Here is a 27304-nt window from a genome sequence, read left to right as displayed (position 1 = left end):
ACTGCTAGTAAGACAGCTCGCCCTCCCTACAGACAGCAGCATGGCATTTAAGTCGGCGTTTTTAAGTCAGTGTCACCAGTCCACCATCATCCTAATTGAATCCCTGAGATTGCAGATCCCTCTCATATAATGCAATGCTTTTGATTTATTCCTATTAATTAGTCTCATATTACTGTGGGCGAACCGCCTATGTGCACAAGGGTATGTGTGTGCGAGTGTGTGTAAGTCTGTGCATTGTATTGTGTGTGTGTGTGTGTTCGCACACTAGAGGATTGAGCTGCAGTGGCCTATAAGCCACTCCCTTGGATAGAATATTGCCTCACAAGCACAATTCAAAAGGAAAAGGTTTTAACTTGCCTTAAGCGTTAGGCTATGTCATTAGCAATTCACTTTTGGGGGCTTTGCAAACTTAATCCATATATTCTCTATTTTTCTTCTTTTTTTCCCCTGAGGAAAGTGTCATTTTTCATTTTCCCCTTCGGATAGTGGAATTTTTTTCTACTCTTTCATGGACTCTCTGACATTATTAGAATGTGATAAATGGCCTAGATTAAGGCTTTTTGAACCATGGCTCAGGACCCTAAATGAATCTTGAGCCCACTTCTGGTGGGTCTGCACATAAAAACAGTATCAACATGTTTTAATGAGCCAGTGTCCTATGGTGAACTAAATTTCTAATTTGGGACACAGCCTGAAAAAGTTGAAGAACCCACAGGCTAGATCATGCTACTCTGAAATGTATATTACCCTGTCCTTGGTTCATATGCCTTTAGGATGGATACATACTGCAAGATTTGTGGGAGATTCTCTGAACTAATTAAGCACAAAGTTGCGTTAGTAGGCAATTTCTCTCAGAGTGCTTTAAGAAAACCTCTGGGGAGAACTAAAGTGATCCCTCCAATCACCTAAATTTAGGTGGGAAAGTATTTTTCAACCCTAAGTCAAATAAGGCAGTGACACAACTGAGTTCACAGGACTCAAGCCTACTCTTTTCATGTCATCATTATTTTGTCAAATCATCATTTCTGTGGTTCTTTTTGGATGTTGTGGCCAAGAGATGATTTGTTAGGTATAGTTACAACAAAATGAACAATGTTTTTAATCTCGAGTTCTAAACATTTTGAGATGGCCTTGGCCTTGTCAAGGTCCCCATAGCCCTGCAGTGGAAAAGTGTCTAATGAGTACCATCTTTAGGGTGAATATTCCCACAACATTTTTTAGAGCGAGGCGGCAGCCTAGATTGTTCTCTCTGTCAGATGAGCTACTCAGCCTAGATTTCGTATGTCTCTAATTCAACTGAAATTAGTTTTTGAGTTCACTAATTTCAAGGTGAAACATAGAGAAATATTCTGAGGGACGAGTCTGGGTCAGTTCCACTTCAACTACATTAGATCTGTCCTTCAAGTTAGCCTGTGTGTGTTGGATTTGGTGATGTAAAACTCTGTCCAGTCCCTTGTTTATTTGTTTGTTTCTTTGTTTATTTCTTTGTTTCTGTCTGTCTGTCTGTCTTTCTTCCTTCGTTTAACCAGGCATGAACAAATTCTTATTGGTAATTATGGCCAATGAAAAGCCGTTATGAAGGGTGGTGGGTGGGAGGGGTTACAACATGATACACAGCCAACACTCACACCCTAAGGTCAGAATCCATGGGTCGTATCAAATAGCGACCGGAGCAATAACAGAGTCAGGAGACCAGCGTCTGACATAGGGGATTACTATTATGAGAGCCTGTTGCCATGGTTTTGTAGTGTTTCAAAGAGCAGCATACACTGGTCATGCTGTTGACTAGTTTTCACCCACCCTAAGGCACTGTGATCCTGTTTGTAAAGCCGTTGTATGTTGAGGTGTTAATGTCTGGAGTTCCCCTGATCAGTCCTGGGAGCATGGAGAATGTAATGTATCTGTTTTACAACCACACACTCTCTGTAAGAGTAAAAACCCCTGGCCACAACTCCATGAAAGCGGTTGGAAAATAAGGTTGTACACAACACTCGATTGCATAGGCCAGGACCAAATGTACCTTGATTTGAGGGGCTGGGGTTGGAGTCGGGGATGAGGGCACGATTGGCACGATTCCAGACGGCCCTGCTCCCTGGAGGGACTGGTGTGTGCTGTTGCTATGGAGATGGAGTGTTCCAAACCTGTCAGCTAGTTAGCTACAGTTGGTGCCAGCCATAGCCAGTGTTTGCTCAGGTTGTTGGTTCAGGGCCTTTAGTTGGGCGGGATGGTTGTGTGTCTGTGTGTGTGTGTGTGTGTGTGTGTGTGTGTGTGTGTATGTCATCAGTGCAAGATTTGAATTCTTGAAGCCGCTGCTAGGCCCTGTTGATTTTATCATCATTTTTTAACACCTGACAGCGGTGCCACCTGCCGTAATGCCCCCTCCCACTTTAGACAGTCCTGACCAATCAGTACACCCGGTGTGAGGACCGGCTTTTTTGTAGAGTGATATGTATATAGCCCACTGGCCGTGAGAGTTGTATATCCATATGAGCGTTGTCAGCGTCTTCATGCATTAATGTCACCAAGACAAATTCCTGTGCACTTATTGCACTTCGGAAATGAGGTGATTCCGACTCTGATTGGACCTATCAAACGCGAAGCAGAAGTAGAACAGTAATTGGTTATTTGAATCCGAGCTTTCTGTAGGTAGACTGACAGCGAGGATAACAAATGTGAGATGTCGTAGCCTGCCCCATCATTCATAGTACTACGGAAGCACTCTGTTTCTTTAACATGCAGTCAATGTTTTTGGTGTTGTCGGGAGAGCCATCTATCAGAAAAGGAGAAATGGATTAGGCTGTTATAAGAGCTGGAAGTAGAAAGACTAGATGAGTGATGGGTCATTTGAATAGCAGGTTGACAGTTGGTAAGAACTGGTTTAGCAGGTTTCTACACTGAGGTTGGAGTTATGATGACTGTAAACGCATGTGTGTGTGTGTTTGTGTGTGTGTTTCTGGTTATTCTTTAGGTACACTGCTGTATAGCCTCCCTCAAGACACACATTTAGTGAGAACTATTCTGCAGTTTTTTTTTCTTTTTCATCAACTCCTTCCCGACACACACATTCACACAAAAAAGGCTAATAATATCCTGCTTATTGTTAATATCCTCTGAATGCCTGCAGTGAAATCCCACAAAACACACTTCACAGTATGAAAGCACACACATACATATACACACAGACACACACCGACACTTTTCAGTGTTGAGATCGAATATAAAGTGCCACACAGTAACACACCAAAACACACATACGCACACAGACACACAGAGAATTAAACTCCACAGAATGATACCCTGCAAAACACACTTCTCAGCAGCAGAGATTGCATATGACATGAAAGTGTGAAATATTCATTGGATTCTGAAGCGAGGCTCTCATAGTATTACTGGAGCTGAGATGAATAAATGGCTCCTAATCCCAGATGAGTGTTTTACTGTAGACAGACTCAGACTGACTGGCTTTAGGTTTAAAACCACTGAGAATAGGGAGAAGATTTTTGAAGTGTGTTGAAGACAGAGGTCAAAAAATACAGTTTTAAAAATCCATAATTGTAATAAACGCAAATGCTCTATTTGGAAAGACTTTAAATGTTTGTGAGTTTGAGGAGATTTATCTGGGTACTCTGATATCCACAGGGGGAGTTTGTGTGTGTGTGTGTGTGTGTGTTTTTTTTTCAGTGGAGGAAATGCATTAGAGTGACTTTATATCCAAAACAAAAAAGCCACTGAGGGGCTGCTAATGGGGCTAGCTGTTAATGATGCGTATACCAAGGAAACCAGTGTCCAATACACTGTCTACTGATAATGCAATGTGTTGTCATCAAAACAAAATATAAACCAAATACATAGTGCCTATATGGCTCCAACATGTAGGCTATTAAACATCAGAAAGTGTGTTTCCACAACAAAATATGTACTTGTTTAGTATTCTGTGACTGATTCAGCTGGGTCTCGGGACAGTTGAATTTTCTCCAAACTCACCCTCCTGGCCCTCCAAAAGCAACCTAAGCAATGAAGCCCAATTACTGTGCGCTTGAGTTAAGATTCATAACCACTGAGAAATTGGGATTTATATTTATTGGTACCAGCTGAGCCTGGGGAGCTGATATCTTTGCAACTGTCTTTGTTTATGGTTCCTGTCTTCATTATTGGAATTTTCTTTCTTCTTTACAATGAAGTCAAGAGGGGGCAACTATGAATCGATCTCTGTTCATCCATCTGTCCGTCATGCATGATATCTCAGACACCATCGATTGTATTTTGATGAAATGAGGGGGAATGATGCATTTCACAACAGTGGTCTGGTCTTTTCTACACTGATCAGGTCAAAACAAGGTGACATATTTGCTTCTGTTGTCTTGCGTAAAGTGTCTTTGCCATCTTGCAATCAGGGCAGGAAACAATCTTTCTTATCCACTAGCCTCAGTGGGTGTTATATTCAAAATTTACACATTAAAAGACAAGATTGACTCCTGTCTGCCCTCCTGACTGCCACCTACAGTTACTGCTAGGCTTCTGCAGCATCCATCTGAGGGTTGCTTTCTTCATAGTTGTGTGCCTTTAATTGCTACTTTATCAGTCCTATATATAATGATAATAATAAGACTAAAAATAATAACATAGCTACATGCTTCAACTAGAACAGGAGAAATATAGAGTGGGGAAACTTTTTGTGTGTGTGCTGTATTCAAGTTTGCCTGTAGACCCATTTCCCCTTCTGCTTTTTTCTCCATTACCTTAATGTCTCCCACGCATGTTGTTTTTCAAGCCCACTCTTAGCTTTATGCCAAAGAAAATGAAAAATAAGCAGGAAATATGGATTCCCATCAGCATTTTCTATGTAGCCGGCAGTGTAGTTCCTAATGTATTTTTCCCATCTGAGGAGGTATTGCAGAAACAGCCTTAGAGAGACTGGGGGTTTGTTTTAAAGGTTAGCTGGTAATGGAGGGAGAGAGAGAGGGGAAGTATAGTTGTCTGGTTGTATGATATTGATGTTTGTTCAGGGAGGTTAATGACACACACACTTAATCAAGCACGCTCACACACACAAATTGAAGTTCATAGCATGCATGTATCCATTCACACAAGTGAGCGTTAAACATAAACATTCTTGTTCAAAACATGCCTACACAGCAAGCATGCATTCTGCATAAACACACACATAGCTCCTTCTCGCACATTCACAGCACACACACACACAGCACACACTGTATACACACACACACACACACACACACACACACACACACACACACACACACACAGGGAGAATAAGTTGAATGTTATTGATGAATGTGGAGAAGGTTAATTAAAACCTCCAGTCAGTCATCACACAGCGGAACAGCCATGCAACCATGGCTGCAACACCAATCAAACTCACACAAACACACACATAAAGACACAGAATGACAAAAGCATACACACCCAAATACACAACAAGGTGGCAGAGACACACACACACACACACACACACACACACACACACACACACACACAGAGAGACATGCATAATGTTACATATACGCACATGCAAAAGGATAGACACACATGTGCTTCTTAATGTTAAACACACACAAACACAGGCATGTAGACATTAATGGAACACAGCAGACTTGTCTTAATTAATCTCAGTCAACAAACAAAGTACAGGTATATCAAGCTCAAAAGTAGTTTAGTGAAATTCAACCTTTTTCCTTTTTTCAGTCATCCAAGGACACTAAGAATTGTCTGGTAGCCAATTATTTGAGGGATACAAGCTTTGTGTTACAGTGTACCAAGAAATAATTGGCTGCAGTTGCTGCTATAGCAGTAAAGCAGAATAGATACAAAGTGGAGAAGTGTATAGCTCAGTGGGTAGAGAATGGCACTAACACAGCCGGGGTTAAGGCTTTGATTCCCACTGCGGAAACCCATGCTATAAACGTGTGTAGTCATGGTACTGTAAGGCGCGTTTTTGATAAGAGGGTCAACCAAATGTCGCATGTTGCTCTGCAGTGGTTGCCATTGTAAACCTTGGGAAGTCTATTCAGATTCATCTGTTAAATTGAGCCTATTACATGCAAACATTTAACAATTAAGAGGCCTCTGATCTCTCTCTCTCTCTCTCCCACCCCTTTTTCCCCTCTACCCCCTTTATCTCACCATTCATTGAGCAGGGCTTTAATCAAGGCTAATCATTTGCTATTCACCCCATTGACAGCTGGACACACACACACACACACACACACACACACAGTGTTGCCACTGGTGTGATTATATCGCATCCCTGTTCTGATCTCGACACCATTAACCCCCAGCAGTGCTTCCTATTGGTGCAGATTCCAGCAGAATTATAAATATTCATGTAATGTGGTGAATGAATTGGCTAAGCTTCCTTTAAACACCTTATACTATAGGCCTACATTTTGCTGGATACTTGCTAACAGTGTGACACTGTTGGCCTCATAAAATCTATTCTGTAAAGAGGTTTTATCAGAGTATTTAAGCTTTTTGAACATGAGACCTTGAGCATGCTTGGGAGCCAAGCCCATGAAAACATTAGAAACGGACCTGTGACTCATTTTGGTTCCCAACTCATAGTTTAGATAACATTGGCCTTAATGAGGACCTGTGGACTCACTCACCCTGAAGTTGAATTGAATCTGTATAAAGCAGACATAGACCCTACTTTACCTTATCATACATGTAATATTGCATATTAGACCTCACCCTAGGAGGGATTATGACCTAGATGAATGGAGGGAAACACTCTGCTGTGGCTGCAGAGTTTAACAGAAGACCAGATTCACTGATTTGAACAATGTAGAATAGAATTTTTAAATAGAATAATTTACAAATAGAATCATTTAATACACAGGATCGGATGTAACTATCCCCTGTGCTAATAAACTAGGGCGAGAGCCTACGTAGAAATCTGGCACGTCAGAAGAAAGAAGGGTGGGGAAGAGCTGGTGTATGATTGGGGTTATCCAGTGGGCACCACCTCAAAAGATATTTTGTTGAATTAGGGCCACAATGCCTCCAGAATGTAATCCTCCAGGAACTTGTTTGTTAATTGCCCTTTAAATTCTGTTGAAATACACTTTAAATTGATCAAACTTGAAGCATGTCTGCCTGGCTATTATACTGTCTGGCTGGCTGATGAGATGAAACAACCATAAGGAGTCTGACTGGGAGACGGTCAGTTGGACAGTTGGTGGACTCAAGGCAACTCAGCGGGGGGTCCATTGTGTGTGATTGTGTATGTGCATTTATGTGTTTGTGTGTATACATGCACATGTACATGTTTCAGTTTTTCAGTCAGCCAAAACCATTTGCTGGAGAAGAGAAACAGGCCAACAGTTCATCTCTCAGTTTGATAATGTTCAAACCACGCTGTCATTTTCTTTGTCTCTTTCTTTTCGTCTCTCGCTTTTTGTCTGTCTATCTTTGTTTGCCTGGCCCTAGTGTACATCCTCCAATTGCAACCAGTTGTCATCACATGGAGGGGGCAGGGGGGAACAGACAGACAGATCAATCGTCGCAGTCAAGAAAAAACATGAAAAAAAAGTATTAGGCTGCAGTGCATTCCCAATATGAAGCAGTAGCACAAGGCACACATGGAACAAAACCAGCACACTCTGAGGGAGGCTCCGTGAAATGTCGCCTGTGTTTAGGCTACCTACTGTGCTGGCTCTAAATAAACTTTAAATCAGCTTGAGCATAACTTTTTTTCTGTGTGTGCTTCCCCATTTGACTTGCACTAGGCTACATACTAAACGATCAAATTGAAATTGGCAAAAAATGAGCAAGGGAACTTCTGTCCCCGATCTATTTGTCTAATTGCCATACTTTGCCAATGCCATACTGTCTTTCTATTTCCATCACTCACAGTCTTTCTTGCTCCCTCTCATTCTCTCTCACACACTCTTGCTCTCTCTCGCTCTCTCTTTCTCTGACCTGTTCAATGCATCCTGTCACTCTTGGCCCTTCCCGCTCACAGTCACCCATGTCTGAAACATCGAAATCATTTACCAATTAACCAAATCTCCCTTAATGAGGAAATTATTCAGAGCAGGTGCCCTGTTATCAGCAGGTCCCTCCCTCCCTTCTGCGCTCTCTAATTCCACAGTTTTCCAAAGCCATCAACATGAAAACCACGCTGATCAGTGGTAAATAACACAACCCGCTGCTGCTCACAGCTGCTGCTCTCTAATAGTTAGTTTCTTCTTTCATTTGTTTTTGCATTAATTTCTCTTTTTTTCTCTTTCTCTTTTTCACTTTCTTCTCCTCGTTTTCTCTTTATGTCTTTCTGTCAGTCTTTCTAAGCATTGCATATCTGTTTTCTCTGTAACTTATAGCCTACTCGCATATTAACATTGGCTGGACTTGATAGTTCTTTATACAAATGAATCAATGAAGAGCTTATGAAAATGTTCGTTTAGCAAGCGTAAGTGAGGAATGATAATGTTTGGCTGCTACAGGATTTATGTAGACGTGCACACACACAAACATATACACACATATACACACCGAAACTAATTTGGCCGAGCTATTGTATGTGTTGCATCATTTACAGATTGATTGCTGTCATCACTGATTGTGTGAACTGGTAATGGCATTTACGCTGGGGTTGGAATTTAATCATTTAGACATTCATCATTGCAGATCATTTTAGTTTAACTTTTTATGAGGGAAATAGGTTATGGAGCTCACAGCTTTTCAAATTCAAATGTGTTTTTTTTTTATTTGGCAATGTAGTGTAATCAATTCAGATTATGTTGTGTGTGCATAGTGTGTGTGTATAGATTATAGACTATAGCCATCAAGAGCAGCTCTGCTTTCTTAGTGCATTTTTAAATTCAAACAGGCTATGGAACAAAATGTCATTAATACCCATTATACTGTGATCTGCGCATACAAATATCCCACAAATATATAGGCCTATGTGTGTGTGAGCTTGTGCATGTATGCTAGCATATGGGTGTGTTGGTGTGCATGTATGCTAGCATCTGGGCTTATGTGTGTATGTAGCCTGTGCACATGGATTTATTGAAGAACCCTTAAGTATCTCACCCTGCTATTAACTGTGCTGAAAGTTCTTTCATGCCTGCCTTTACCTCCTGTTTCCTTTCATTTGTTTTTCTCTCAATTCTTTCAGAATGAAATGCATTCTGGATGAATGGATTCGGGCTGTGTTGATAATTGAGGAGAAAGTTAACGAGTCAGATATATCTGCCAATGGAGATTTGTATTTTGCGCTCCTGTGAAAGATAGATATCTCCTTGGAAAATATCCCTAAAGTTTGTTTCTCTTTTTAGAGTCTTTTGACCAATGAAGTTGATTACCCTATCACATCTACATGCTCTGGGTCTTGTTTGAAATTGTTCTCAAATGTGTACAAATGTATAATATAAATTTGTTATTGGTGAAATATTGATGCCAGTATATGTGAGAAATGTACAGTTTACCTGTAGCACCCCAGGATGGATGGATAAATGGGCTCATAGATGAATAAAGTAGAAAGGGAGTAAAGTGAAGGAGGGAAATGATTTTGGAAGGAATAAGGGAGTTAAATATAGGAAGGGAGTAAAGAAGAGCATGAAGGTGTTGGAAGGAGAGATTATAGGACCTGGGAGGGATGCCTGTGCTTTCCTTAGCTTTAAGAGAGGCTTGGTTTTACACGGGCATGGTGATTTGAAGACTACAAGAGCATACAGCAGCCTTCGGGGGCAAACAAAAGGCTTTTGGAAGCCCAAGACACTTTTGGAAGTCATGTAAATACATCACACAAAGAAACAAAGTTAGAGAATGTCTAGTGTATTTCCTGTTTTCATTGAAGTGGTCAGAAAATGTGGATGACTGGAGGAAGGAGATGGGGAAAGAACAAAAGAAGGGATGTGGGTAGTGGAGGTGAATGGATGGATGGAGTGAATAGAGGTATGAAGGATGGATAGAAGGATAGCTAGAGGGATGGAGGTCGGGGCTGAGAGAGGTAAGGAAAGCAGAGGGAGTGGAGGTGGGTGGATTGACTGAGAGAAGAGTGTGTGTGTGTGTCCGTGTGTGTTTCTGTGTCTGTGAGATGGGGGAAGCGTAAGCCTAATTGCCCCTCTTCACTTTCCTCCCCATCATCCATTAAATCCTCCATCAAAAATAGCAAAAGGCTTTAGAAAGAGCCCCTAATGCAGAGTAAATTATTGGCATCCTGCAGAAACCTTGTATATCCAATTTTTCCTCTTTTCGCACTGTAATTGACAGCTAACATTGTCCACGACGTGTAGAAAATGTTTCATTATTGTAATTCACAGCTGACATCGGCTGTATTTGGAGATAGCCTCTCTCTCGCTGCCTCTCTTTACCTCTCTCTCTCACAAACTACCTCAGCCTGCTCACTAGCTTTCTTTCACAACCTTTTTGAAACCCTCTCTCCCTCACTATCTCCTTCTCTTCCTCCTCCTCTCTTCATCCTGCTCTCTTTTTCCCTGTCCCTCCTCTCCCTCTGCTTCCACCTCTCTATCTCCTTTCTCCTCCTTCTCTCTCTTTCTCTCTCTTTCTTTCTCCCCCTCTCTCTCTCTCCAGCTCAGAGCTGTCACTTTGAGGAACAAAAGAGCAGCCAATCAGAGTCGGGCAATTATGACCCTGATGGAAGGGTAATTACCCACAATGCCCCATAATCCTCCTCTATAGTTTTCACCATACATGACATGTACATTAAGTCTGTAGACATGCTGACAGGAACATACGCACATGCACACACACACACAGATTCCCTTGTATTCACACACTAACACACAAATGCAGGCACACGTAATGCATACACACACACACAAACACACACACACACGTGTAAACTTGACGATCACTGGCTTTAGCCTGGGTTCATAAATTGACACATACACACACGCGCGTAAACTTGACAATCATTGGCTTTAGCCTGGGTTCATAAATTGACACACACACACACACACACACACACACACACATAGAGGAATACATTAGCATGACACAAAGCAGCGGTTTCAGCCTTGATTTATAAAGATGATGCAATTGCAACATGATTATTTATAGCGGCTTATTCTGGTGTGACAAGATAATAAAGACAATAGACAACAGACAGACGGACAGACAGACAGTATTTGTATGTATGGCATGTTGTGTTAGTTCATGTTTGTGCATTTAGGCAGTTGCTGATAAGGTGCTTACAGCATTAGTGTGTGTGTTTCTGGGTGACATGTCGACATTAATTGAACCATGAACCAGATCAAAACAATGTCACTTACAAGGGATTAGACAAACATACACACATACTGAGAAGCAGCAATATCAGGCTAGACTGTATGAGTGGGAGGCTTCTGACACAGTCTACATTTAATCGTCTTTCAGACATTTAAATCTCAGGCAACTTAACAATCAACTTGGTATTTAAACTAAGTAAATGAGCATCCACCAAATCACATTGTTAACCTTGCACTGCTCTTTTAAGCTTAGTAATAATCTTATTAGTGTAGCATTGAGTCTAATGAAATGATTTTTATTAATTTTCAGCTTTGCCAATATCAGCAAAGTCCTGCCACCATGGTCCACACCTCACAAGTTTTATTTTAGGGTGAATTTTCCATTTCTGTCCAATAATAGGCCTAATATTCATGTTTAGCTTCATTACTAGCTTTATTTAGATGTAACTACAAGTGGGTTCTAGCAGTATTAATTCTGTTTTTGGGTGGAACCTTTAGGAACCGAATGCATGGCATGTAAGAAGTTTAACTGTCTGTCTGTAGTTGCAATAATATGTTTAGCCTATTTCACCTCTTTAAAAATGGTCTCACAGCTAGTCTTTGTTTCCATCTCTGTGTATATTTGTCTTAGTGTGTGCATATATCTGCGTATGTGTGTGTGCATCTCTCTGTGCCCTCGTATGTGTGCTTGTGTGTATGCATGTGTTTTCATACGTGTATCTCTTGATTGTTTCTCTAAGCATGTGCTTTGTTGTTATCTCGAGCTCCCAGGGTTGACCAGGGTTGACCAGGCCTGACCTCAGTATCAGTCCATCTAATGAAAAGCTTCTATATTCAAGAAGTGAGTGTAGTTGTCTGTTGACATTTCACTTGGTTAAGACTGCACCTTTACTTTGCTTCAAGCGGGAACCAAGGGAAATACACATGCAGACGGCTTCTGGCGGGTTTCTACTTGGCCAAAGTGGTAGTTTGTTTTCATGAGTCTGACCACTAGCCTGAAACTGAGTTAACTCTGTTAGGGTCACAGGCTGAAAAAGTTCAGTTTAGCTGAACACTACAAAAACCCAATGCTTTCATCCAGGCGTGTTACTTCTCTGGGGTGATACTGTTGAAGATATATTCGCAAATTATGTTTCAAACTTTGTATTTAATTCTTTTTGCTCTGTTGTTATTAGCCAAAAGTACATAAAATTGAATTAGGCCTATCAAGACTGAATTAAGACACAATACAATTTAGATAAATAGGCTATCCTCTATGTGACCTCCTGCTTTTCCAGCTTGCTCTGATCACATCCATATTTATCAATAGATCTTTCAGGGCAAATGGGCTCAGACATGTTCGCCAGGTCAGCGCTATGTTTTCCTTTCAAAGTATGATCTCACCTTGCAGAGGTCAAGTGAATGGCTAGGAAAGACAAACAGTGACACACAGAGCGTGTCGGTCTCACACACACTTGAACACATACACTTTCCCTTTCTCACCTCTCTCTCTCTCTCTCTCTCTCTTTCTCTTTCTCTCTCTCTCTCTCTCTCTCTCTCTCTCTCTCTCTCTCTCTCTCTCTCTCTCTCTCTCTCTCTCTCTCTCTCTCTCTGTGTGTGCATGTAACACCAACAATGCCCTATCCACCTTTACCCCCTCAGCCCTCCATATGAAGTGGCTAACTGGTGGGAATAATATTGACCTTCCACTAAAGCAAGCAGGGTTGCTTATTGCTTTCATCCATTGCACTGGTTTCATTTACTGTGTGGGTGGGTGTGTGGGTGGGCGGGGGTATTTGTGTATGAGTATGAGGAGAGGTGGGATAAATGTGTACTTGTTTCTGTGTCTTGGGCCATAGCTTTGTGTGTGTGTGTGTGTGTGCGTGTGTGTGTGTGTGTGTGTTTGTGGGGGAGGGGTGGGATTGGTGTTTTTTTGCTGTGTGAAGCATTGTGGTATTTGGGTGTCTTTGTGTGTTTTTTGAAGCAGGGCTTGTGTGTGTGTGTATGTTTATGGAAGTGTGTGTGTGTGTGTGTGTGTGTATGAGGGGATTATGTCATTTTGCGTTAGACATGGGCATAGCAATGTTTCTGTAATACAAAAACAATCCATGTGTGTATGTGTTTGGGTTGTCACAATAATATAATGTTACCTCCAGTACTATACCATACATACTATACAATAGATCCCAGCTGTGTGTGTGTGTGTGTGTGTGTGTGTGTGTGTGTGTACATGCATCACCCAGTCCTTGAGAAGGGTACAAGAGCCATAAAATCCTCTGCCTGTCTTTATCATACATGCAGCTCACATATTATTTCTTAGCTCAGTTATGAATTACGAGTTATTGGACTATGGGCCTTTATTCTCACCTTTTTCTTTATGTAGTGTGACATTTTTCATGATATAATAATCATCCATGTGTGATAGCATCCAATGATGGGCTTTTTGGTGTGAGTTCAATTGTGTGTGTGTGTGTGTGGGCATGAGTTTTGTATGTTTGTAAGTGTGGTATATCTGGTAGTCCTTGAGAAGGGTAGAGGGGCCATAAACCCTCCCCATCTTCGGGAGCTGAGATATCAGCTATTAGCCGAATTGTGAATTATATCTTATGAGGCTATGGCCTTACTGGTAATTTACGGTATACTGACACATATATCAGTCAACATGGATAGTCAACGTATAGCCTATCAGTCTGCAAAACAGAACTCCCTTCACTGTGTGTGCAAATGTGTGTATGTGTGTGCATGCATGCAGCTGAATTATCAGTTATTAGTGAGTGATGACTTATTAGGTTATATCTTCTGCAGTGATTTACGATGCACTGATACGTCTGTCAGTCTACATAATGAATACCGTCCTCTCTGACATGTGTTAGTGATAGGGTAAAGGTGTGTGTGCGATTGGGGGTTGAACAGGGTTCCATTATTAAAGATTACATGAAAACTAGGTATTTTGTGTGTGTGTGTGTGTGTGTGGGGAGGAGGGGGAAGGGGCGGTGCAGGGAAGGCCTCCTTTGATCTTAAATCATATTTGTCATCAAACGCTAATGGAGACTTTACTGTGTGTGTGTGTGCAATCATGCGAACTGTGTATGTCAAGTATAAGGCCTGAGGACCAATGTCTACAGTGTGTGTGCACGCTCGATGAGTGATTTGATGTGTGTAATGTACGCAGTTTGTGTGTGTGTGTGTGTGTGTGATTTCAGTAAGCACATAATCATCTTTCACAATGCTGCTGACACTCACTACCTATACCTTTATGTCTCACTCACACACACACACACACACACACACACACACACACACACACACACACACACACACACACACACACACACACACAAACACACACACAACTCATCAAGAACACAGTGACTTCAGACATATCCTTTCATGCCTCATATGTGACAAACACGCCACGTTTCACATGATCACACACACACACCACACACAAACACACACACACACAGATGGGTAATACAATATAATCCATGTGGTACATTTTAAATGGGTCTGTAATGTTCCATTAGTTTGATTGCTTACAACTCGTCACACATGACAGGCAGAGACAATAAAATCAGAATAAAAAAAAAACTGAATTAAGTTGCCGTTTTTATGCTTTAATTTAATGGTTTTAATTTTAATGTCGTTCATTTACAACGGGTGTTTCTGACACAAGTGACATGGGTAGATGGTTTCACTGAAACACGCAGAGATATATGGCATGCACACAGACACATCCACACACAAACATACATACTTCCCCTGACACACACAGACACACACAGCTACACACACACACACACACGCACACACACACTTCAAAAGCAGTGGAGTGGAATAATGGACAAGGCGATGCAATAGTGGGCAGATTTTATCATTCACACTCTCTTAACCACCAGCCATCTGCTTAATGCATGCATTCTTCTGTGTGTGTGTGTGTGTGTGTGTGTAGGGTGGGGGAGGTGGGGTAAGTGCGCACGTGCCTGTAAATGGATCAGTGTAACTCCTCGAGGGCTAACAATCACTATGTTAAACTGTGTACTGATAGGGGCATGTTATATATGGTCCTTCCCTACTACATTGAACACATTCATTTTGATACACTCATTAATGGTATTTTACATAGTTATGTTATTTATAACTGAGGCATTATTATCTGATGCAAGTTAATTTATAAAAAAGACAATCTAATGGGAATTAACCAGCTTCAAGTCATGCCACATAATATTCTTTGTGGTAGTTATCCCAAATACAACAAACAAATGCTAAAACATGTGCAGGCATAAACCTGTAACTGCAGATTTGTTAATAATGCTGCTTTTCTTAAGTATCTAAGGAATAACATAAAAACTGTAAACTTTCTTACGATATTCACCCTGAAACAACAGTATGTGTCATTATTTAAGCTACATGGGGACTGTGCTTCAGGATTTTCCAATTAACGGACATTTTTCTTAAAGGTCATCCAAGCTGGGCTCATGTATCATTATCTCTGTGTCACTTGCAGATGGTCATTATGACAGGATAAAAGAGGAGACAACAGTGAGATCTAACCATAATGAACCTAAACGCTTCCTGTCACCTTCACCCCATCCCTCTCCTCTGCTCCCCCTCCAATCTCTGTTGTTTCTAGCTACTCTTTCTCCACTCTTTCTTTCCACTCCCTCTCTTTTTTATACTCCCTTCTCTGTATTCTTTCCCTGCTCTTTCCACTCACTCTCTCCACCCCATCTTTCACTCTGTCCACCGTTTCTTTCCACTCTTTCTCTTCACTGTTTCTCTCTGTTCCCTCTCTCTGCTCTAAACCTTTCTTTTCTTCCTCCTCCTTCCTTTCCTCTCCCTCCCTTCTGTCTCTCTGAACATGTCCTTCTCCCCCCCTCTTCTCCAGTCACCATCACACTTTCTTATTTCTCTCTCTACGTCCTGATCCCTCAATTCCTCTCTCCTCATGCTTTGCCCTCCTCTCCCCCCTCCTCCTCCTCCTCCTCCTCCTCCTCCTCCTCCTCCTCACCCCATCCCTCTGTCTCCCCTTTCCCTCACGCCTCTTTCTTTCACCCTTGTCTTTCCTCTAATGATCCCAATCATTTCTGAGTCACACCTCAGTTTGTGTGTGTGTGTGGACACTTCATGCGTCATACACACACACACAGACGTGATCCAGACCTGATACATATGTTGACCCTTACCCAGGAACCAAGGGGGGGTTAATTGAGTAACAGTGTATGCGAGAGAGGGAGAGGGCAGGATGAGGGGAGGAGGAAACGGAAAGCCAAAGAGAGAGAGACGATGGGAATGAGAGCATTAAGAGAGAGAGAACAAGAGAGATAAGCACAATTTGTAAGAGTGCATGAGAGGAGGCGGAGACAGAGAGCACAAGAGAGAAAGGGGTTAATTGCAAGAGTGAATAAAATGAAAGGCGGAGAGAGGCTGGTAATCGCAGGACTGTGGAAGAGACGGTGAAATAAAGACAAATGAGGGGTTAATGGTGAGAGTGTGAAGCCAGCATGGGGAGACGGCATGAAGGAGTGAACGAGCGAGATGTGAAAGATTGAGTGTAAGTGATAGAGAAAGGGTTAACAGAGTGATTGAAATGAAAGAGAGAGAGAGGGAGATGAGGTGAAAGCGAAAGGGTTAATTGTCAGTATAATAAACGATGAAGCCTTTAGTCTTTATGGGCCTTGGCTCTTAATTAAGGAATCACAACCGCACCTGGGACCCACCTAGAATAGATGGATACACACCACCACAAGAAAATGAGTGTGTGCGCACAAATGGTGTGTGTGTGTGTGTGTGTGTGTGTGTGTGTGTGTGTGTGTGTGTGTGTGTGTGTGTGCGTGTTACTAATTGTTATTGGTATCAAGTCCACCTCCTCATGGATTCATTGTGCTGATGAATTATCTTAATGAATTGCCTGAATATGGGGTTTTGTTGAGATAATAGACTAACTAAATGACCGGATGACTAAGAATTAGTCTATTGTTTCCCAATCTATTTGTTGGTCAGGCTGTATCTATGGCTTTAATATTACCATGTTTCAGAAGAATACGGGGGAAAAAAAGAAAACATGAGATATGATTACATGTCAGAAAATGTTGTCTTTTTTAGAGACATGGCTTAGTTAAAGATGTGAAGATCTGAAACAAAAAACAGATGTCATGAACAGAAATTCTAATGCTAAAAGTGAACCCCCCCCACCAACAAAAAAAAAAAAAAAAAAAGCAAAACTTAAAAGGAAAGCTCTAATTCATCAGTCTTTTTTCTTTTTGGACTGGTAGATACATTATATTTTCAACAGATTTAGCCCTTAGTAGTGATTTTTGACTTTCTGACTGCTCTTTCTTTTCGCATCATAGTCCTGCAACTTCATTTGTTACAAACTCTTGAAATTTCCAATCACCAGATAAAGAATGAGACATTTTCAGGGATTAGGAAAAGCAGCTTTGTGTTCAGATTGACAGCCTTGCATTTCTGAAATTATACAAAGGATTTTGAGAGGTTTTGTGGGCTCCAGGTCATGAGACCAAGTCAACACATCAATCACTGCCAGAATTTTCAATTAGCAAAATAAGTTAAAATACATAAATTGAAATAGCCTACATAAATAAGTATCCATTCCTTAAATGCAGGGACCCACTTTCAGGAAAATGTTTTGTCAACCTGCAAAGCTGCAGATATTTTTAAAGCAATGAAATGTGTCAGTTTTGACATGTTAAGAACTTCTCTGCATTCCTGTTGTCAGAATAACAAAGACTTGAAAGCACTATTCACCTCCAGTGATGAGGATCTTTTGCACAGAAAATGCTGCTGTAGGCTATACTTTTTAAAAGTAACATACAGCTCTGACTGCTTAACAATATGCGTTCATCAGAATCCAAAATTCCTGAAAAAGATTAATTTCTGCTCACACCAGTCATCAAAAAAAACTTTTGGAACCTTAAAAGCTGTAGCCTAGAGAAAGGACCGGATAGGTATTAAAATTTGAGATCTTAAGAAGTCATTTCATTTCAAATCATTCTTTATTAGGCAAGAGAAGAATCCATTCAGTAGAGATTATGAAAGTATGCAGATTTTGTCAGGACCCTGATGATTGGGGTGAAAAAAGCTAGGAAATCTTATATGGAACCTCTAAAGACCTGCCAGTCGCATTCTATAGCCAGTTACGCTTGCACTGCAGCTTTAAACCTTATTTTACTGCTACACTGGTGGAACAATTTGTATTATTAACCTATTTGAATACCTGACATAGCATAATACGCTACTTGACTTATAGACTTAAAACCTAAAGTCACAGCCATCTAAATCTTTTGCGGTATTATGCGTTTTGCTGCATCGACCCTCAACCTGCTTCAAGAAAAATGCATAGAAATTCACATAGCAACCAGTCTAACCAACCAACCAATCAACATGCTGATCTTCACCACAGTCTGCCCCAATGCGCTGTTTAAAAAACAGAGGTCCTGGACTAATCTGTGATTTCATCTAGACACTCTTTTTGGCAATGTACATTCTGTATTATGGTGGATTGTCCCTTTAAGCACACATCAGTTAGCATCAAGCTGGATTTGATTCACGGTCTTGGGAGTAGACGATATGATCTGTTAGGAAGACTAATGTAATCACACAGTGTTGGCCATAAGCTTTACGCTTCACCCCAATCATAGAGATGTTAGGAGGACCACCTCTCATGTCAACCTTTTTAAAAAGAAAAGCTGTGTGTTATGTGTGTGTGTGTGTGAGAGAGAGAGAGAGAGAGATTTATGTAGTGTGTGTGTGTTGTTTTCAGCACACACAGGCGCTAGCAGTAGAAAGATTTACATACATTGACAGAGTAATGCGCTGGGCGGTGAGAGCTTTATAAAGAGTGAACCTGTCCCTGAATGTGTGAGTGATGATAACAGGCTCCTTTAATTGCCTAACCCCTGCACACGCGCACACACACACACACACACACACACACACACACACACACACACGCACACACACACACAGATCACCAGTTTCCTGAGCAGGCGTCCCATAATTTCTGTCATTCACCTTGAGGAGGTGGAGGTAAGACACAATGATGGAGGGGCGAGAGAGAGGAAGTGAGAGAGGGTAATGGAGCCAAGGCTAAAGAGAGGGTCAGAGATGTTTGCACGAACAAACTTCAGAGCTCTCTCTTTTAGGAAACAATTGAAAATGAGCTTAATGCTAGTTACATGCTTGTCAGCTGAGAGCCTATTGGCAAGTAACGTAATACTTGTGTTTTCTATATGACTGTCATGGATGCCGAGAACACCTCTAATCTCTTAGTAGCAATTTTTACGACAAAGGGTTTGGAGTAGAAACATGTTACATGTCATTACTTTACAATCTTGCATATCTAACAAATGGAAACTGTTTTTGACCAGTGACTATCTATTGACAAAACAGAAAACAAAGACAACATTGCCATCATATTCATAGGTGCTTACCTCATCAGATAGTCAACCAAATATGCTTACAATCCACAAAATATACAAAATCCAAAACAGATTTGCAACTACAACTACTGCTAGGAACAGGAGCACAAGCGACCAATCTCAAGGAGTTTCACTGTGTAACACTATACATGAATCCTGGCAAACACCCTATATGTAATGGAAATAACTAACCCTTTTCATGAAATCATGCAAATGAAGTGCCAAAACTTTACCATTAAAATACATTGTACAGTTCAATGTTACAGTTATATATAACCATCTTAACACATCCTAGCACTGCTGTCAAGCATAAACAATTACTTGAACATACATGAAGAGAGCAAGGCCTTGAGTCCACTTAGCACCTCTTTTTTAGCTGGCAGCGCTCAGCAGATGCTTGGGAGAAGAGCTGGTCATGGTTCCTGCTGTTGCTATGAGACTGAAAATCTGCTTGAAGCACAGGTTTTAAAGCTGAAATATTTTTAAGATCTGGCACTTACTGCTTTGAGTGCTAAAAACATGCCCCTGCTCTCAGACAAAAAACAAAAAAACAAAACATGCAGCAGCGCATCCTTTTCATTGGAAAATAATGAGAAAAAGAAGTCAGGGTTTTCCCTGGTGGACATACGGCTCAACTTTGCCTCATAGAAGAAAGAAGTAACAGCTTTAGAGTTTAGGTTTCTACCTAGACGTACAAGAGGGACTGACTGAGTAAGAGCAGAGGTTGTATAAAACTGTTTTCAGCCCAGGACCAGTGGCGTAACACGATAGTGATAGGCCCCAGTGCAGGTGTTTTTGTTGGGCCCTTCCCCACATCCACACACGTACACTACTACCACATTCTCCATCACTTACAAATTAGCAGGCATATCTATCACAGAGCAGACAATTGCAAAAATGTCACTGCTGACAGGTCCACTGCATTACCTTTCATACCACAAACAATAACCACTGGTCAGCACCACGGACAGCAGTCGTCTGATCTCTACATCAAACAAACTTCCCTCATATTGCCTACAGCTTTGACACTGAATAATGGGCGACAAAAAGCAAGTAATGTTAGTTAACAGTGACAGCAAACTAGAATAAAGGATATGTGTAGAGCCTGTAGATCTGTGTGGTTAGTGCAGGTGATTGGTTGTGTATTGTACTACTATGTCTCAGTGACTGTTCTAACCAGTTGGAGGCCCATCCACTGGATATGGGGCCCTCCACAGATTGGAAAGCTGATGGGCCCTTTGGTGCTCTGGGCCCTCGTACAACTGCACTGGCTGCTCCGACGCTAGTTACACCACTGCCCAGGACCCAAATGAAAAGGTTGCTTAGGGTACACACACACACACCATAAGTATGTTTTTACAGGATTATAAGAGCAATTGGAGTCTTGTCATGCAGACACTTCCTCTTAGGTGCAGAGAAGGTGCAGAGTAATCTTGTTGTAGATTTCCTGTCCAGTCAGTACAAAACCTTTGAGATATATGTTTGGGGCACTGTAAGATATTTTCAAATATTGGAATTGGTTGAGATTTGCTTGATTTACACCATACCTACCAGCGTTTTTGACAGCAAACTAATACAGAAACAAGTTAATGTCAGATTTGTATTTTTGAAGAGCCCTTACCAAACAGCTCTTAATAGTGTGGATGTGTGTTCCCATTTGCCTGTGTGCCTGTATTTTTCTATTTGTCAGTGTGTTGGTATGTGCGTTTGGGTTTGCGTTTGCCTCCATGTGTGCTTATGCATGCAAACTGCTGGGCACATTTCCACCATTAACCCCCTACACAAACACACACACACACACACATATTCTGATCTCTCCATCCCTAACGAGAGCATCTTCAGACACTAATGAATAGATTTAGGGAAGTTGCACAGCTCCACATAGGAAAGGAGAGATAGCAACAGCCTAATCAGGAAGATAACTGGGTCAACCAGCTTCCGCTGTCTATTCAGTAGAGTCCTGGGGAAAACCCCTCTCTTCACAAAAACATGTCATCTCTGTCTGCCTGTCTGTCTGTCTGTCTCTCTGTCCGTTCGTCCATCCATCTGTCCATCTATCTGCCTATCCATCTGTCTGTCTGTCCTACTCTCTTTGTTCATCTATCAGTGTGCCTTTGAGGAATTGAAGGAAAGTATGACTCATTGTCAAGGACTCCCATTTTTGACATTTCCCCATCTGCACAGATGCTTTTGATGCCAGGGCTGTCATCCAATTTTTTGAGGTGTAAACATTGTTTGGTGTGTAAACCTCATAGGGTTTCAGAGGTGAGAAGAAGAGCATTGATCCTACAAGATCGGATGCACTGTTTCAGGGTTTCACCTATAGTGTTGCACAATTAATAGTGTGCAATTTGTATATCATGATTTTAGTGTCCACAATTAAACATCATAGAATTATCGTTATCTCTGTTGTAGAAAACAGTCACATTTGATAACCATTGCAATAAAGTGCAGAAATTGCAGAAAAGTAATTTTGTTCTCAAATTTACTTTAAGACCATTAATCGTGATTATTATTTTTTATTTTTTTACTTAGTTTTATTGCAGTAATCCAAAACAATCCATGACATATAAGGCCTCACTCGACAGTATGTTTAGGGGAGGGGAGAAAAGGGGGAAAAAAAGAGGTTACGGTTGTAAGTACATAAATAGCTGACAAGTCATCTTGTACATGTCCATTCACATCCTCATCCTATGTATGGCCATTCACACACAAGTATAGTGTAATTGGAATCCATCTTTGTGTAAAAGTCTCTGTCTTGTACCTTCCATTAATTGTGATTATTAATTGTGACCATAATATCTAGTAAAATAATCAGGATTATCTCTTCCGCCATGCACAATCATACAATCCTATGTCCTTATCTTTTGTACAGTGAGAATCCACCTTGACCTGCCCTCATTCATCTCTTTCTAGCTTTGCGGGAGTTGGCCATGTTCAGAAGACACTGATTGAACTGTGTAAGATTATATGAATAACCCATATGAATCTGTTTTAGGTGGATGGAAGAAGTATTTTTTTTTCTTTGATGATGATGATTATTTCCATCGACAGAAATGGTTTATATGAAATGGTGCAAGTGATTTCTCCTTGGGTAGAAATAGTTAAACCTGAGCGTTAAAAGTATTTTCACTTAGGATTGGTTTGAAATGACATGGAGAAAGTGATTGTTCTTGGTTTAAAGTGACAAGGTGAGAGTGATTGTTCTCCTCCAGCCCTGAGCTAGATAAGCTGTCTGGGGGTCAGGAGACAACCTTTAAACAATTAACCCCATAATCCCCAAAGTGGTTTCACATGGTAAACATGCGAATGGCTAAAGCTGAAATCCTCTGTTGTATAGAATAAAAAAGAACGGGCCCCCCACCATTCATGTTTGAAACATTAAAGGTTAAAGGAACAAGGCCTTAAAGAAATCTGAATTAGTTGTGGACATTTTTTAAACTATTCATGACAGTTCAATTTCATATTCATTTGAACATTTAAGAATGATTTTGATTCATGTTTTCCCCTCATTTTAATTGTCAGTTCAGCTCAGCTTCAGTCCCACATAATAAATAAATAATAGAAATAATAAAATAATGGGAGGTTTTACTTGTGTGATATATGGATAGTGTTTTAATTCTTGTAAGTTTTGGTGTTTAGGGTTTTGGCATTTTGTTGCTGGCTGTGTGTGTTTTAATATCTAAAGGCCATGGTATGGGCTTTAGCTGAGGTGTGTGTGTGTGTGTGTGTGTTGTATAGCTTATGGTATCTAGGTTTAGGACTGTCAGCTGACAGTCTTACTGCTAAGCGTTTTGACATGTTAATCCATAGGAAATGACCATCAAGACACTTGATGTGAGTGTGTGCGTACATGTGTGTGCGTAGTCTAATCATTCACATCTGACAGACAGCAAATCCTGTTTCAAAAGCCACTCAGACGGTCATTGTTGTGTGGAGAGCCAATTGAAGGGGATAAGATGGCAGAAAGAAAGGAGAGGATGAAAGGATGGAAAGCTGGATGAATGAGCTATCAGGGAATGTTGTGAGCTGCACACTAGACCTTGACTGTGGTTTGAAAATTTGAAAACTTAAAATGTGCTACATGTAGCATTTCAACATCAATAAATCATTACCACATTCATTTTGAGACATTAGTATAATTACAAAAACAAATGAGACCATTGGCAAGAAGAGTAGTTGCCTCTACACTGCATTTTGCATTGTGTGCCACCAGGTCGGACTTCAGGGAAATGTGCTGGATTGCTTTTATGGCATAAAGGAAGATTGCTTTATGGCCCAAAACAGGAATCAAATATTACTCTGCATGTAATATACAACTTTATTCTAGTCCCACTATTCTAACAGCGTAGTTTCAACTGAGTGATAGCTTACCTGGTCGGAATGCATATTCGCTGTTACCAAGGGCTGTTAACGGTTCCTATCTTCCTTCTTGCTCTCCAAAACAAACGCACACCGAGTGACGACAGGGAGCAACAGAGTTTATGGGAAATGTGCTGTTAATTTTGTGAAACACACAATGCTACACTTAGCACCTTGAAGTCTGAAATATCAAGAACATAAAGTATTAAAATGTTTTTGGACCAGACACTCTAGACAGTCGTAATAAGTGAGACATTAGGCCTCCCCACAAGCCTAAATGTTGTTTATTATTACAATAATAAGGATAATTTCTGCTCCATCTTTAATGTTGCATTGTGTGTCCTAGGGCTGCACGATATATCGTTTCAGCATCATCATCGCGATGTGCGCATGCGCAATAGACACATCGCAGGACGTGCGATGTCAAGTAAGGCAAATTAACTCAAACACGTCATGCTACAACTTTTTTGCTGCTTGATACAAAAGGAAAACTCACACGGTTCTCATTTTCCATGACTAATCTACAAGAGAAGTCTGTCTGATATAACATAATTTACTCCGATTTAAGGGTTTGTTATAAGAGTAGCGTATGTTACCTTTCCAGCTTTCGCGGCTCCGAACCGTAGTTGGGAAGCCTCTGGTGTTGTGCTAGCCTATTTTAGCTTAGCCTGGCTCGTAGCTGGTAACAAGCTTTTTACTAAGAGTCCGGCCCAACTCTGCAGTGGAGAACTGGCATTTTATTTTGGTACAGCAGCGAACATAATGCACGGCCTCTCGGTGACGTTCTAAGCTCTTTTCCCGCTAACTATGAACTTAACTTTACTCACTTAGCATCCTGCAACTCACTCTGGCTGCGGCTAAAAACACACTCACTTCCTACTACGTCACCCACGCAGGTTACCCACAAGGCCACCTTCTTAAAGGGGCAAGGCTTGATAGAGCTATTCAAGTCATTTGGTGAAAATTCCTGTATTTTTTCATATCGCAATATATATCGCAGAAAAAAAAAAATATTGCAATGTCAGTTTTTTCCAATATTGTGCAGCCCTAGTGTGTCCCTGTTTGTCTGTCTCTCCATGTGCCCTCCCTCTTTCTTTCTTTCCTTCTCTCTTTCTGTCTTTGGTCTTGGTCTCCCCCTCTGGGTGTGTCTATGTGTTTGTGTGTGTGAGCATATGTGAGCATTCAGGTGTGACTAATGACGCGTTTGCCTTCCTCATTTCTGAGTCTTCATAGATTAAACCAGCAGCCATTATGTTGACCACAACAGCCACTAGCGCCCACAGCTCTACAGATGGTGTCTCTGTACCTGACTAGCTTGTTTCCCAATAGGGGCAGTATTGTAAGGATAGAGTTTTATTGATTTCTGATCCAATATTGTGAATCTCCTTCACAGTATTCATGACTTTGCCTGGCAAATGAGTCTTAGATGATGAAATCACGAATGCTGGCAGTTAATTTGCAGGAATAGGAGGTAGAAGACTCCCTAGGACTCACCAGAAGTAGACCCACAACCCACTGTGCATCCCATCTCATAGTTGAAAGGCGCAGGGGTTTTTTCGGGCAACTTTGATGTGCAACAGTGTCAAAGGAGTTGCTTTGGCATTTTAGCTTTAATTACATAGAAACACCTTGTTGCCAGGGAACATTTGAAGAGATTTTTCAATCTGTGGCTCACTTTTATGCTTGATGATGCTGATGTGGAGGCTTGGCATATATATATATATATATATATATCTCCTGATGTTCTTCCAGTGTTTCCCACTTTGGCAGCGTTGGGAAGAGGGGTTAATGAGGACTTGCTGTTCACGTTCCATTTAGCGAGCCCAGTAACTCATGTTTTTTCAGTGACTGAAGTCTTTCAATCTAGTATAAGCTATTAGCATTGCAACATTATCTAACTATTATACTTCCATTAGGGATGGGCATTTCAAGCAAAAATACTATTTGATATTCACTAGGAACTATTCAACCATTCTTCGAAGATCCATCCCTAACTTCCATCTGATTATCAAGGCTATGTTTCAAACTGCCTCTCGAGTTTGTTTTGGATACACAGATACACTGTGACGCGAAGGAACACAGATGCGTCGCATCATAGGTACAATGAATTATGGAATAACCCAATCTTTAGGCTTTGAACTGCCCTTCAGAAACCTATAGGCGACGTTACACTCACCGCATTCATTTATTTTTTTTACAGTCTATGATTGGCACATGTACTTCTTTATTGGTATGCAGATAAGATGTTGATGTGTTGATAGCCCATGTATTCAACATAGATATAGTTTGGCCAAGAAATTGATTCCTGATTGAATTTATATTTTAGTCCAATAGTGGATGCACTAGCCTGCTCAAATCATTTCTATCATTTGTAAAAAAGATATAGCAAAACGTGCTTTCCTCTCAATTAAAGGATAAATCTGGGTATTTTCAACCTGGGCCTCATTTGGGGTATTTTCCACCTGGGCCTCTGATTAAAATTTCATCAATTACTGTTCTGGTGGCTCAGCAGGCTGGGGCACATGCCATATGGAAGTGATGTCCTGAGTTCGAATCCATCCTGGGACCTTTGTCGTGTCTCTGTCTCTCTCACAGTTTTTCCTGTCTCTCTACTTTGAACTATCTAAAAATATATACTGTATATATTATTATATACATTCAGTTTGCAGTGAGTGCTGCTCTCCGATGCAATCCAACGGGGCCAAGTGAGACTCAAACAGTCAAACCCAAAAAGCAAAACAATAACACTGCAATGAGACCTGCCTACGTTCAATTTTCCAATTATCCATGGCCTGTAACTTGAGTAGCCTATATTGCAGTATTACTTTATTGTAACTAGCGTGAGCTAGTTAGCAACTAGAACATTAAAGTACTCTGATGGCATGTTCACGTCATATCGAATTTACGGTAAATACGAACTGCTGACTGGGGAAAACCATTCATGTCAACCTCCTAGTGGTAATTACAAGTAGAATATGTGGGAGATTTTTGCGTGTAGATTGATATGTAGGCTGCTGTCTATTACATGTACCTACAGTATGTCGCTATGTGAGTCATTTATATATTCATGCATCAATGTCACCAAGACACATTTCTGTACATGTACTATGAATGTAGTGATTCTGATTCTCATTTCCTATCACCATTGCCCCAGAATTTGTAGAGCATATCACCAGCCTGAGAAACCGATTTGTACACAACTGCTCATTTTCCCCCTCCATCGCAATGGGTGGGGCCTCAACAGACTCCTCTGGTTAATAGGCTCCTTTGGTATCTGAGTGCTGTCGTTCAGACAGCTATTGGAGG

General features: G+C 41.0%; 1 protein-coding gene across 1 annotated transcript in view; it reads left to right on the top strand.

Annotated features, from left to right (window-relative positions):
• Window positions 1–27304, top strand: part of LOC139912160 (partitioning defective 3 homolog B-like) — a 234727-nt gene that overhangs the window by 11563 nt on the left and 195860 nt on the right. The gene's annotated exons all lie outside the window — the stretch shown is intronic.

Source organism: Centroberyx gerrardi, chromosome 10 (genome assembly GCF_048128805.1).
Source record: "Centroberyx gerrardi isolate f3 chromosome 10, fCenGer3.hap1.cur.20231027, whole genome shotgun sequence".
In the NCBI taxonomy this organism is placed as follows: Eukaryota; Metazoa; Chordata; class Actinopteri; order Beryciformes; family Berycidae; genus Centroberyx; species Centroberyx gerrardi.
The sequence above is the reverse complement of the archived record's forward strand: the minus strand, read 5'-3'. Positions and strand labels throughout refer to the sequence as shown.